Below are 15539 nucleotides of genomic sequence, written 5' to 3'. Positions count from 1 at the left end.
GGCATCAGTCCAAGATCAGTGATTTAGCAAAAATAAGCAAAACGGCTTGATTGGAACAAACAAGGAAAGCAGCATCAAGGATATCAATCAAGGAGATACTTGCCAAAGATACACCTACAGAACAGGGAAGAAGATAAATCAAGAAGATCTTCCTCATTTTGAATATGTTCTGAAAATATTTGTAAACCCTAGAGATCCCTAGGTATAAATAAGTGTAATTAGGCATTTTCAGCATTCATGTACGCACATATACTCAAAATATAATAGAATAACTCTATTTTTGCCTACGGAGCTTCATCCCTACTGAAGAAGGAGGCTTGTCCTTACTCAGTATTGTATTTCTGAACTTATTCTCTTTTCATAGTTGAATTCATTCTGTTTACTTATTGCTCATTTATTGCTTATCTATTGCTTTATTAATCGTTTATAGTTAATTAGTATGTTTTTGGTAGTATGATTGTTATTACCCCTCAAACCTAGCAGATTCTCATATGTCTTTGTTGAGATTTGCCTAAATAATTTGGCGCCCACCGTAGGGCTGATAATCAATTAACCTACCAATTCGCCAAAAAAACCAATACAAACACCATGTCTGGGCATAAAGTACCCTTTACCATGGCCGAAATCAATGAGGGAATGAACGCATTCCGTCAAACCTTAGACCAACAAAAGAGTCAGATTGAAACACTGTTGGCCCAAAAGGTTCAAACTGAAGCCAAACTCACCAGTCTCACCAAACAAAATGAAGCCCTCGGTAGCCAAATACAATCAGTCGCTTCTAAAACCGTCAACACTAGAAAGAACACAGAAAGTATAGCCATGCAGCTTGACATGTCAGGTACTTTTCATACCCCTAACGGGGAAAAAGGATCTAACACTAGGGAAACAGCCCTAGATCTAGACTCTTTGAATGCAGGAACCCCTAAGCAGAATAGCCAAGAAGGATCTGAGGAGGGAAAGATAGAGAAGGTAGTCAAAGAGTACCTTAAAGCAATCGAAACCAAGATCGCCAAGATCCCTAGAATGCCAAAGCCCATGGAGGAAGAGGCGTCATATGGCTATATAGAGTCTCCTTTCTCAGAAGAGATCGCCATGGTAGAAGTGCCAAAGAGGTTCAGCACACCCAACATGGCCATGTATGATGGAACAACAGAGCCTGATGAGCACGTGTCCCTCTACAAACAGAAGATGATGACAAGCTCAATCCCTAGAGACATCAGAGAGGCTATCATGTGCAAAGGCTTTGGAGTCACATTATCAGGTCCAACTTTAACTTGGTTCATTAATTTAAATAATGGGACAATTCGATCTTTTGCAGGAATGGTAAACCTATTCAAGGTCCAGTTCGCTAGCAGCAGGAAAATAGAGAAGCAGTCATCGGATTTATACCGTGTTGTGAAGAGACATGGTGAATCCTTGAGGGATTATCTCAACAGGTTCAACAGGGAAAAGATTGGGATACACAAGTGTGATGCTCCTACAACCATTGAAGCGTTCAGAAGAGGGTTGCTAGATCACAGCGAGCTCTACAAGGAATTAACCAAGTACCCCTGTACAACCTTTGAAGATGTACAAGCTAAAGCAATGGCCCAAGTCAGATTTGAAGAAGATGCATATGCAAGAAAGACTCCAGAGCTCAGAAAGGATGAAGATCGTCCGTCAAGAAGGAATAATAACTTCCCCAGGAGAGATCATCGATTCAAGCCGTATCAGCGTTCACGCTTTGATGAAGGATCAGTCAATGCTGTCGAAGGAGAGTTTTCTGATTGGAGGGAAGATCCTGAACTTCCACCCAAGTTACATGAGTATTGCTTCAATGTCAACCCTACAGGAGTAATAAGGACCTTAAACAAGATGGGAGATACCGTACAATGGCCCAGAAGGAGTGATAGGCCTGGGGAGAAGAAAGATCCATCCAGATGGTGTGATTTCCATTCAGACATCGGTCACACTACTGATGAATGTGTCGCACTCAGAAAGGAAGTTGCATACTTGCTAAAGAAGGGCTACCTCAAGGAACTCTTGTCAGATAGGTCTAAGGCTTCAGGGAAAGATAGAGAGTCCAAGCAAGGAGGTCCTCCACCTCCACCTTCGATTGTCAAAACCATCTGCTTCATATCTGGAGGGTCAGAAGTATGCGGTTTAACATATTCAGCAGCAATGCGACATGCAAAAGAAAGCAACAAAGAGCAACCAGACAAGAGGGAAAAGTCCAAGATAGACATCCCCATCATGTTTGAAGAGAGCGATGCAGTCGAGGGTCATCATGACGGTCTAGTGATCTCACTCCCGGTTGGAAATTGCATGATCAAGCGAATCCTAGTTGACAATGGAAGCTCTGCAAACATCATCATGCTAGACACCCTGAAGCATATGAACATAGATGAGAAAAATATCGTCAACAAATCAACAATGCTAGTAGGATTCAGTGGGGAAACCAAAAAGACAAGCGGGGAGATTACATTGGCAACGTACGCAAAAGGGATCAACCTACAAGTCAAGTTCTTAGTAATCGACACTCTGTCTTCATACGACATGATCTTGGGAAGACCCTGGATACATGAGATGAAAGCCATCCCTTCTACATACCATCAAGTCATTAAGTTTCCTACTAGGTGGGGAATTCAAGAAATCAGAGGAGATCCTAGGGAGGCTAAAGAATGTTACAAGATAGCATTGAAAGCAACATCTGCAGAAAAGAGTTCAGCATAGCAATCAGGGGGTCAGCTGGGCCAAGAGAAATTGAGCATATCAGAAGAACAAGAAGCTACAGAAGTCCAGTTGAACCCCATACATCCAAATCAGAAAGTCAGAATAGGATAAGAGCTGAAAGCAGAACTCATACAACAAATTTACGATTTCCTAGAAGAAGAGAAAGATGTGTTTGCTTGGACCCATGAAGACATGAAAGGCATTTCCCCAGAAGTTATCACCCACAAGTTAAACGTAGATCTAATGCATACACCAGTGAAACAAAAAAGAAGGAAATTTGCGCCAAAAAGGAACAAGATCATCAATGAAGAAATTCAGAACCTACTGATAACTGGGAAGATCAGAGAAGTAAAGTACCCAGAATGGCTCGCCAACGTGGTGGTAGTGAGGAAGAAAAACGGGAAATGGCGAATCTGCATAGACTTTACAGACATCAACAAAGCTTGCCCAAAAGACCCATTCCCTTTACTTCATATCGATGCCATGGTAGACGCCACAGCAGGACACGAGTTGCTATCTTTTATGGACGCCTACAATGGTTACAACCAGATCCTCATGCACAAGGATGATCAAGAGAAAACTGCCTTCATTACCAGTCAAGGAATATACTGCTACAAAGTGATGCCTTTTGGGTTGAAGAATGCAGGAGCAACGTACCAGAGATTGGTAAACAAGATGTTTGAAGAACAGATTGGAAACACAATGGAAGTTTACATAGATGATATGGTAGTTAAATCCAAGAAGGCAGAAGACCACGTCAGAGACCTTAGAGAAGCATTCGCCATCCTGAAACAGTACGGCATGAAGCTAAATCCCACAAAGTGCACATTTGGAGTACAATCAGGAAAGTTCTTGGGATACATGGTTACACAAAGAGGAATAGAAGCCAGTCCAGAATAGGTCAAAGCCATCCTAGATCTAGAGCGACCAAAATCCAAGAAGGACGTACAAAGCTTAACAGGAAAAATCACGACACTGAACAGGTTCATCTCAAAGTCTTCAAAAAAGAACAGGGCCTTCTACGAGGTACTGAAAAAGAACAAGGAATTCAAGTGGGAACAAGAGCACGATGAAGCATTCCAGAAGCTGAAAGAATACTTAGCCAACCCGTTGATTCTCTCCAAACCCAAAGAAGGAGAGCCACTCCAGCTATACCTTGCAGTATCTGAAGGGACGGTCAGTGCAATTCTCACAAGAGAGGAACAAAAGGAACAATTTCCAATTTACTACGTAAGCAAAACCCTGCTCAGTGCGGAAACAAGGTATGCATCACTAGAGAAAATCATTTTAGCTTTGTTCACTGCTTCAGTAAAGTTGCGTCCATACTTCAAGAGCCATTCCATACAAGTACGAACCAACTATCCCATCAGAGCTATCATGAGAAAGCCAGAGATGTCAGGATGGATGGAGAAATGGGCCTTACATCTGAGCAGATACGATATACAGTACGAGCCCAGGACGGCAGTCAAATCACAAGCCTTGGCAGACTTCGTGTCAGACTTCAGCCCTACCCTTGAAGAAGAAGCACAGAAGGAAGTACTGGCACTACAGGAACCAAAAGCTGCGCAGAAATGGACACTCCATACAGATGGTGCAGCAAACATACGCGGAGTAGGCTTAGGAGTGGTACTGACATCACCCTAGGGAGACAAGATAGCACAGGCAATAAGGTGTAACTTCAAAGCCACCAATAATGAAGCTGAATACGAAGCACTAATCACAGGACTAACCGTTGCAAAAGACATGAAGATACAACACCTGGAAGTCATTTCTGATTCTTTACTCATGGTAAACCAAGTCAACGGGCAATATGCAGCAAAAGACACTAGGATGATAGCTTACCTAGAAGTCACAAAGAAGCTCATCAAAGAGTTCAAGGAATTCAAGATAGAACAAGTACCCAGAAACTTGAACACCGAAGCAGACGCACTGGCAAATTTGGGATCAAACATCAACCCAGAAGAATTTGGAGCTATCCCACTAGTGCACGTACTCTCACCAGCCATAGAGAAAGAGTCAACCATGAGTGTCTACGAGATTCAAGCGAGCCTTACAGAAGAAAAAGACAATAGCTGGATAACGCCTTTGAAGGAATACCTCTTGGGCAACGCGAAACCAACAGGGAAAGTAACAGCTTAAGCATTCGCTCAGAAAGCCTCCAAGTATTGTCTGATCAGCAATGTACTCTTCAAGAAATCTGCAGCAGGACCTTTCTTACGATGTCTAGAAGGAAAAGAAGCTCAGCAAGTCTTACAATCCCTACACAGCGGAGAATGCGGAAATCATTCCGGAGGAAGGAATCTAGCCAACAGAGCACTTAGAATGGGATACTACTGGCCCAGCATGAAGAAGGACGCAGCAGAGTTCGCCAAAAAATGCCTAGCATGCCAAAAACATGCACCCTTGACACACAAGACATTAGAAGAATTACACCCAACGTTAACACCTTGGCCATTCATGAAGTGGGGAATGGATATAGTAAAGCTGCCCCCGTCATCAGGATAGAGAGTGTACTTCTTAGCAATGACAGACTACTTCTCCAAATGGATTGAAGTAGAAGCATACAAGGAAATCAAGGATAAGCACGTCATCTCATTTATAAAGAAAAACATTCTAAGCAGGTTCGGGGTACCAGCAGAGATCATTACAGACAATGGGTCCCAGTTCATCAGCAACAAAACCACCAAGTTCTGTAGGGAATGGAACATCTCCCTTATCACTTCTACACCAAGGTACCCACAGGCAAATGGGCAGGCAGAATCAAGCAACAAAGTTCTTATAAGCAACATGAAGAAAAGGCTGGAAGGAGCCAAAGGAAAATGGGCAGATGAGTTACCCAACATACTGTGGGCAGACAGAACGACTCCTAAAGGCGCCTCAGGTCATACTCCTTTCTCATTAGTGTACGGATGTGAAGTAGTAATCCCAACAGAGGTAGAAGTACCTACAGCAAGGTATGGGCTAATGACAGAAGAAAGAAACCAAGCGGAACTAATCCACAACCTAGACACAGTGGAGGAACTCAGGGAAGACGCACAAATGAGAATGGCAGCATACCAGCAGGAAGTAGCAAGATCCTTCAACAAGAATGTCAGAATCAAAGTCTTCAAGCTAGGACATTGGGTTCTCAGGAAGGTATACGAAAACACCAAGGAAGTCAACGCAGGAAAGCTAGCACCCAACTGGGAAGGACCCTATGAGATCACTAAGGTAGTAGGTAATGGAGCATACAGACTCAGAAATGCAGAAGGAAAAGATGTACAGCGAAGCTGGAACGCAGCACATTTAAAACTATATCATTTCTGAAGAGAGGTAGGTAGTTGTCATTTCAATTTTGTCTTTTAATTTACCAAAAGAAAAAAAAAACAAAAAAAACAGGAAAACAAGCAAAAATACAAAAAAAAGAAGAACACAGAAAAACACAAAAATCTCCAACAGCCAAAATCAGCACGAAAGGTACTCATCTCTCCCTATTCTTTGTCAATTTGATTTATGATCATTACGAGTACTGACTTTGGCATCGGAGGGCCGTTGGGGAAACCCACGGCCACCCCTCACCTTCTTCTGTTTTGCAAGGAGCATTACTGACATTACTGAGCAAGAATGAAACAAGTCCCTTCACCGCAGAACGATGATCAGTCATTCTTGAACAGAACAGACCTACTATCCTTACAAGGCACGCAAACACATGTAAGTAATAATACAACTGTAATACAATCGTAATACAACTGCAGTACAATCACAACACACTATACAGAAACAAAATCAACACAGCAAGAGGGACAGAAATACTTAGTTGCATTGCAACAAAATTAAACAAATTATCAAGCTATAGAAGTCTAGCACAAAAGACAAATTATCCAACTGCACTAAGGCAGTAAACATAAACACCATTCAAAAGCTTTACATTTTTTTTAAAGGTGACGCAGCACCAGTTAAACTAATTCTCCCCCATGTTATCAGTAGGGACCACTTCTTCAGCAACAGGCTTCATAACTTCTGGAGCATCCTTGACTTCTTCATTATGAGGGGAGTTCACTTCCTCATCAGCAAAGCTTAACAGTAGTGAGCCATGAGCAGCAGTCCCTTCAGGAAACGCCTTCTCGAAGGAAGCCTTATCACCATCATAATCCCATGCCTCGTGCTTTCCCTGCTGAAACTCCTCCATCATCTCAAGACGCGCCTTCCCATAGTAGTATGTAGCAGAGTCAATGGCCTCGTTAGCAGCTTCCTTCAGGGTACCCTTCAGCCCATCCCGCTCAGCAATGCAATCCCTATGCTTAGTCCGTTCAGCCTTCAGGGCCTCAGTAGCAGCCTTGTACTTGTCAGACAGAGCATCACGATCCTTCTTCATAGCCTCATACACCCGAGTAAATTCTGACACCTTGCCTAAAACACCCAGGCAAGACTGAAGGCTCTGCAAAGCAAAGATAAAGTGTAAGAAGCATAGCTCAGTAATGTTGATTTTATTAAAAAAATTTCGGAGTATACTATATCTGGAAGGACTGTACGGCCGCCTCTTGTGAAAGGTCAGCAAAGGTCATCGAGGTTTGACGATCCTTGAAAGAAGGAAACAGCAAGGTATCCACATGCGGAGCTAAGGAGTCAAAAGAAAACTCAGCAGCATCAACATCAATAGGCATCTCCAATTTCCTCTTGAGACTAGCACGAGGCGGAGGTGGAGGAGGGACACCCTTAGGAGCAATCATCTTGATAGGAACAGTTTCAGAAGTCTGGGGGGACGAGCGAGACTTGAGACGACCCAAGATGGAAGATGAACTAAGAAGATCATGAGACCTTAGTGACCTCGACGTATCTACAAGGAACACAGAAGAATTCAAAAAGTAACACAACAAGAAACACAACAAGTATATACAGCAAGGATGCAAATTAAATCAAGTAGATTAACAATTGTATTCAACAAGTAAGTACATTTCAGCAAGGATACAACTAATTCAAACAAATTAAAAACCCACAAATCAAGTCAAACAAAAGCGAAACAAATTTGCATCAACCACACATCCACAAAATCACTAGTATAGCAAAACATCAAAACGCACAAGAAAGAAAGAAAACAGACCTTGAGACATAGTTGGGGCAACTTTCTGTTCAGAATCAGATTCGTCCAAAGACTTAATTTGAATAACTGCTTCAGGCTGTGTCAACTTGATGAAAGATCTCTCGTCTGCACTCAACTCATACAATTTGTCTATCAAGGATGGAGACTGAGAGCGCTGCTTCAATTTACTCACTGCAACCAACAAGCAAATAAGCCCAAATCAACAAATAAGGAAAGAAGAACATAAAGGAATAAGAAAACAAAATACCTTTAGCCTCAACAGTGTCAATAAAAAAATCACAATCATCACCCAACGAGTCAATCCTCACAAAGAAGAACTTGTGATACCACTTCTTGTCAAACGCCTTCTCCAACTCAGTCACCAAAGGACCAACACCATCCTTCAGGCGAAGACCAACTCGACCCTTACCACTGGTCCTAATAGTATAAGGGTATTACAAATCCCTCACATCAAGCTCTATACCCAATTTTGCACTCAGCAAATCCAGAATCCTCAACACCCTCCAAGTTTGGGGCAGTAATTGACAAGGCGAAACCCTAACTCTAGAAAGAAATTGACGAACAAGAGCAGAAAAAGGAAAAGTATGCCCAATTACAAAGGGATACTCAAAGAAACACACCCAACCAGGAGCAGTCCAGTCAGCCCTCTCCCTAGAAGATGGAATTTTCACCACAACCCCATCAGGAAATCGCGCAATAGCAGCGATGTTCTGAACCTCCTCCTTCGTAATAGTGGAAGGATATACATCTTTGGCAGGAAAGACGTTCTGCGCCACCAAGTTCGGCTTTTTCACACCCTCATCCACCCCAACAAACATAACTCTCACATGATCATCCATCGCAAAAACAAGAGAAAAAACACAAAGTGAAAAACAGAGCAAATAGAGAGGAGAGAGAAAATACCTGATGAAATTGAAATTGGGGCAAAGCAATTGAAGTGATTAGACAAGAGCCTGCACACCCAATAAATACCAAGGACGGAAATAAACCGCCCTTCACAGTTATCGAGGAAGTTGCCTTAAAACCGCCACCACTTTCTATTTTGCTAACCGTTGGAACAATTTCTGAATTTCAAAATATTTTCTAAGCATTTTCTTTAGGTAATTTTCACTTCCAATACTTGGAAATAAAAATTAGGGGCAATTGTTGGGCCCGTATTATAATACGACCCATTGCATTTAGGGCATCAGTCCAAGATCAGTGATTTAGCAAAAATAAGCAAAACGGCTTAATTGGAACAAACAAGGATAGCAGCATCAAGGATATCAATCAAGGAGATACTTACCAAAGATACACCTACAGAACAGGGAAGAAGATAAATCAAGAAGATCTTCCTCATTTTGAATATATTTTGAAAATATTTGTAAACCCTAGAGATCCCTAGGTATAAATAAGTGTAATTAGGCATTTTCAGCATTCATGTACGCACATATACTCAAAATATAATAGAATAACTCTATTTTTGCCTACGGAGCTTCATCCCTACTGAAGAAGGAGGCTTGTCCTTACTCATATTGTATTTCTGAACTTATTCTCTTTTCATAGTTGAATTCATTCTGTTTACTTATTGCTCATTTATTGCTTATCTATTGCTTTATTAATCGTTTATAGTTAATTAGTATGTTTTTGGTAGTATGATTGTTATTACCCCTCAAACTTAGCAAATTCTCATATGTCCTTGTTGAGATTTGCCTAAACATTGTACAAGTATAGAATACAAATACATGTGCTTTCCTTTTCCAACGACACATTTCTTACACCCAAATAATCTTCTCCGCCCCCTTTACAACCTTTATGCCGTTGTCTTTGACCCTACTTAACTCCTATAAATACACCTTCATATTTTACAACTCATTCATCAACTCAAACTCAACTAAAACATAAACCATCTCTTATTATAACTTCTTTATAACATTCTCATTCTTTTTAGCATCATTTGAAATGGCAAGCTTTAACTCATCAACCTTCTTTGTTGCAATCATCTTCGCCATCGTTGCCGCCGTTAATGCTCAAGAGATGGCACCAGCACCAGCACCCGATGCCGCAACCGGAGCAGGGTTCTCTCTTTCTACTTCTACTGCCGTTGTTGGGGTTTCTCTTCTTTTCTCCGTATTTTCTCTAGTCTTCAAGCACTGAGTTTATATTATATTTCCACAACCATTATTCTTTATAATTTCATCTATTTTTGGGTTCGATTATTTATGTAAAGGCTTCGATTGGTACTTGTTATTACCAATATTTATGGAGTAATTTGTTCGGATTTGTTGTATTTTTTTTCAGATTATTTGTATCATATTGGTATTCGTTTCTATTAAAATATGAGTTTATCCTCTTTTATTGGAGATTAATTTTACTAATATTATATCTAGTGCAATTATTCAATTCAAAATTTACTAGTGCAGCTTTACTACGCAAATTAGAGAATAGTCCATACGACTATACTTGAAATTATATGGAGTACTTATATTATTTTTACAAGTAAATAAATATAGTCCAAAAAAATTTCAGCTAGAATACTCGTAAAAATAGCCAAAAATGAAATTTATCAGAACTATAGAAATATATTTTCATCCAGTCAATGATATTGGTGTAGCATTTTATTCTTAACTTGTACGGAGTACCATATTAATGATTTTTTGGTTGAGTAATAAAATTACTCTAGTATTCAATGATAAATTATTATTATATTTAATTAAAGTTAGAAGGTCAGAAGAAGTCAAGTGGTAAATTAATTAGGTTGGAATTTTGCTGTATGAAACATGAAAGATACCATTACAGGAATGTTGCTTAGACTTGAATGCTTAATGTTGTAGTTCAACTAATCAAAGAAAAATGATTTTAAAGTTTTCTTTTTTAAAAAATTCGTTATATTAGAAGTAAACGAGTAATAATGGACTTTGAATGGAGCTCTTTTCCCTGGAAGGTGTGCTCATCTGTCTCGTCAAGTTTTATTTTATTTATTTATTTTTATTTTATTTTTTTGACGGGAACATATGGGTCAAGTTAGTTTGGGTTAAATTTTTTGATCCATTAAGAACTTGTTCTCATTGACTGAATTGAGCTGAAATGAACTTAACTGAATATTTTATAAGAGAAGGAAATTAGGGGCTGAAATGAACAGAGTTGAACTGAACTGAAAATAAACGTATGAGAACATACCCTAACTATCGATTTAAAATGTAAAAGAATTCAAACACAATTCAACATGATATACAGAATAGTGTACAAAAGTTACATACAATTATATATATACTCTCTTAAAATATCTAGAGGTGAAAATTAAATTGTTCGAATTGAGTCAATTTTATCGAGTCATTTTCAGGGAGGTATTCAGGTGAGTCTTATTAGAGAAATTAATTAAGAGATACAAAGTATTATTTATCTCTACACAAAATAATAAATACAAATTATAAGATATCATAATAAACAAAATATCAAGAAATATATGATATGATTGATATCTCTTAATATCAATCAATCAATCAATAACTTAATATTAAAACAGACACCGAGAGTGACACGTGTCACATCCTAGAACTGTTTTTTCCCTCCAAAAACTCCCCCTTCCTTTTTAGACAATTTTTTTAGAATATATAATAATACAACTCTAATAATAAGATTCCAAGTCTTTTATATTTTCCTAATAAATATATTTCTTTTTATTTGGCATTCATAATTCACTCACATACACATTTACCTAAAATATTATTTCAACTCATAAAATATAAAATTGATTCATTTATGATATTACTTTTAAACGACCTTTTAATATAGATTTAATTTCTGAATATATCTAATAAGTATGTTTCATCAATTTTTTTTTTTTTTTTTTTGATTCCAATGAGGTTACAAGCACCGAAGAAAAAGAAGAAAACAGAAAGCAAAGAAAACAAACAGAAATAAACTACGAAGCTAAGTACCTAAGGAGGAATGAGACGTGGCAAGGCCACACCCCTTACATCTTCCTCTAAAATACGATTTAATTCTACCGGTATATCACTAAAATATACTAGTTGAGAGTCCTGAATGACTCCGCGGTTGGCCAACCAATCCGCCGCTCTATTTCCCTCTCTATAAACATGCACTAGCTTCACCTCCCATTCCGATGTTGAAATCAGTTTCTTGCAGTATGTAATGTCATGAATGTTCTCGCCTCTTGGAATAATTTGCTTGTTAAGTGCCTAGATACAAGCAACATTATCTAACTGATCCGAGGAAAATGACGGATGATCCTAAGTGCTACATTTGTGGGGCTGCTGAAGAATCCACACTCCACATCAAATTTTATTTGTTAGATATAATTATTTTTTTTAATAAAATTTAGACTTACCGTGCATGGCAAGGGCCTAAGCTAGTTTCTAATAGTTAAGACTTGTTAAAGTGGATTTTAGGTATAGATTGGGTTAATTATGTCATTTCAATTCTAAGGCCAATAGTATATTACGGAGTTTTATTATTAAAACATTCATTTTTAGTTTCTTTGATGAATGGGTAGGTCAAGTCAAAATCGGGTCAAGTGATTTGCTTTCAATTCGGATTTTATATCGACAGATTTAAAAATTTCTTAAAACTTGTTAATTGTTATTACCATTCATTGAAAGTTGTAACTTGTAGGATACTATATGGACAATTAAGACAAGTAAGAGCAAATTTAATTAATACCTTGAGCCAAGGGGGAGGCCAAGATCCCCGCCACCCCCCAGACTCCGCAATGAACAACGCATTCGACTATTCAAGCACTGCAATGAGTTCGGTGCTCCCAATTTACTACTCCCTTTGTCCCATGAGTTAAAAGATCGCCCTTGTACTTTTTTAGTCATTAATCAAAAGATAGCCTCCTTTCTATTCTAGATTTCTAGTTAGCATGATCAAGTCTCTCTACTTTATTTATCATCGTATATTAACCACATACTTAAAAGCAAAGGTTCTTACCCACATGTCAGATCACAATTCTTAATTAAGAAAGTTAAATATATGAAGTATAAATTAGACAATCTTTAATAAACGTAGAAAAAGTACAGTATTATAAATTAGACAATCTTTAATGAACGAAGGGAGCGAGTAAACAAGAATAAGCCGTCCAAATATATCTTTCACCGTCCAAATATATCTTTCACGTATTCTCCAAGAACCGTTCTTGTATGTCATGCAAGCCCATTAGTGCAACGTGACATCCATCATCACATACATACTTTTCCATAATTAACATGCCATGCACCATCTCAATAGAATTGGCATTCTAGCTAGTATGATCAACCCTCTTTATATACTCCTTCCAAATTCACAACTTTCCATCTCAAACAATTAAACACACAAGTACTAAAAATAAACGTAGTCTTTCTTTTCTTTGTACAAGCAATTGAAAATCAATGGCAAGAGCTATTAGCATGAACTCCTTCGCCTTCTTCGTGGCTGCCGTTCTTTCGGTTGCTGCCGCCGTGAATGCCCAAGATATGGCTCCAGCACCTGGACCGTCAACCGGAGCGGGGTTCTCTCTCCCTATCTCCACCGTTGTGGTTGCATCTTCTCTGCTTTTCGTCTTTTCTTTCCTTAAGCACTAGGAGATCGACCCAAAAGGCTTGTGGGGTTTCCTTTTGGCTTCCATCAATAATGATGTGAAAGCCTTGTGTGTATTTGTTGTTTTATGCTTGTTATTCATTTACATTGATTATTTTTGACACAAATATTATGAAGTATGAAATATGTACTTCTTATAACATTATATAATATGAAAAATATATATTCTTTGATGAGTTCATTCTTCTACTCCAATCCGGTTGTTAGCTTTTTTTTTTTTTTTTTTTTTTTTTTTTCTCTTCACATTGTTAATGTGCAAGTTAAATCATTTATAAACAATTACATGAACGGATTAGATTGATTCATTAAATTTTAGATAGTGGACCAGTTAATAAGATAGTGGTACATATTTTTGGCCCATCAGCCCAGCAAGTACATGGGTAATGGACTTGTGGGCCATTTAAAAAGATAATCAATCACTAATCCAATAATTTCAACCTAACAAAACCGCATAAATAAACTAGGGTTTTTCACCAATTCAATCGACCGGCTCGGTTTGAACTGGACCTAACACCATAATATTTAAATTCAAGAACCGAAGACCGAACTAGACTGATTTACCAGACCAGCTAGTTTTCAATGTATTCTATACTTTTAATAATATTTATTATATATTATGAAAAAAATTATAAAGAAAATGATTATTTAATGCTAATTTGAACACCTAAATGTATGTAAGGCCCTGTTCTCCTTACTTTAAAAAAATAATATTAAGTAAAAATAATTTCAGTTCCTTAAAATTAAGTTCAGTTCAGTAAGAATAATTTCAGTTCAGTAAAAATAAGTTCAGTTCAGTAAAATTCAGTTTTCTTAAAGAAGATTATAATAGAAAATCAGTAAAAATAATTTCAGTTCAGTAAAATTAATTTAAATTCAATAAAAATAATTTAAGTTAAGCAAATATAATTTTGTTTCGGTAAAAATAATTTCAGTTCAGCAAAAATAAAGTGAAGAGAACCGGGCATAACAATACACATAATACAACATTTGTAGCATGCATGTTCAACGTAAAAATTAAATATCACATAAAAATTCATAATTATAACAAAAAATGGTCCGATCCAAGACCAGTTTTAAAGAAGTTTTGGATCAGACTGAACTGAAGACCGATTTTTTAAATTTCAACTCGAAGACCATACTAGTTTTTTGGATCTGGCTTGATCCATTTTCCTCTCCCGGATCAGTTTTTGAACACCCTAGCCATTCATATTCGTACCATTTTGGCCTTTTGGGCACTTCACACTCGTGCCTAATAGTGACACATTTTTACATTTAAGAATAAAATCTTTTTTTTTTTTATTTATTTATTTATTTTTTTTAAGACACATTTATGAAGTCTCATGTAAATTAAAGCTTTCTAGGCCTTTTATTTAAGTATTCTAAGCTCAAGGTAAAATGATTGCATTACTGTCAATGTAATGCTCATTGGAAAAATATTGTGAACGCAAATTAAAGCTCATTGTTAGAAAGCGAGTGATTTATGAGCTTGCCTCAAAGCGACCCCTAGAGACCCTCCAAACAAATACAATTTGATGTCAAACTCGCTTGTGCCTGCTTTGACTTGATCTGCTGTCTGTCATCACATGTTCTGATTGACCTTTGTCGCTTCTCTAGCTGCAAATAGAAAAGAGTATCCATGCAAATGATGCCACACTTACTTGTGTTGCTCCTTGCTATACACCTTAACGTACGTAGATACTTGTGTTGCACCTTCATCGCCCTTAGACGATAGTCCGCCGCACGGGGTATATCAACATACTCGAACGGTGACAAGGCCCCATATTTTAGAGCTGCTCTGCTCAAAAGAACAGGGCCTTAGCCTTTTAAGTTTGGAAGATTAACAACTTTTGCTTTAGATACTTCGCCTTTAGACATCTGTGTTGACTCTAATCATTATGCAAGTGTGTTTATTTTCGGGTTTAATTTATTAATGTTAGTTGTATCCAAGTATGAATACCCGTCTTTGGCTCTTTTAGAGGATATTTACGATCACCATTATCAAGTTTTGACCCAAATTGAGCAAAGGTGGTCTAGGCAATTTTTTTCCTTCTTCAATGTGACATAATTCATTTTATTTTTTTGAAAGAAAATATAATTCATCCTATATTCATAAGTATAACACTTTTTAAAATCAATCATTCTTTATTTATTAATATATTATTCTTTCTCT

The sequence above is a fragment of the Chenopodium album genome, chromosome 23, assembly GCF_948465745.1.
Source record: "Chenopodium album chromosome 23, dcCheAlbu1.1, whole genome shotgun sequence".
In the NCBI taxonomy this organism is placed as follows: Eukaryota; Viridiplantae; Streptophyta; class Magnoliopsida; order Caryophyllales; family Amaranthaceae; genus Chenopodium; species Chenopodium album.
This window is presented reverse-complemented; position numbering follows the sequence as displayed.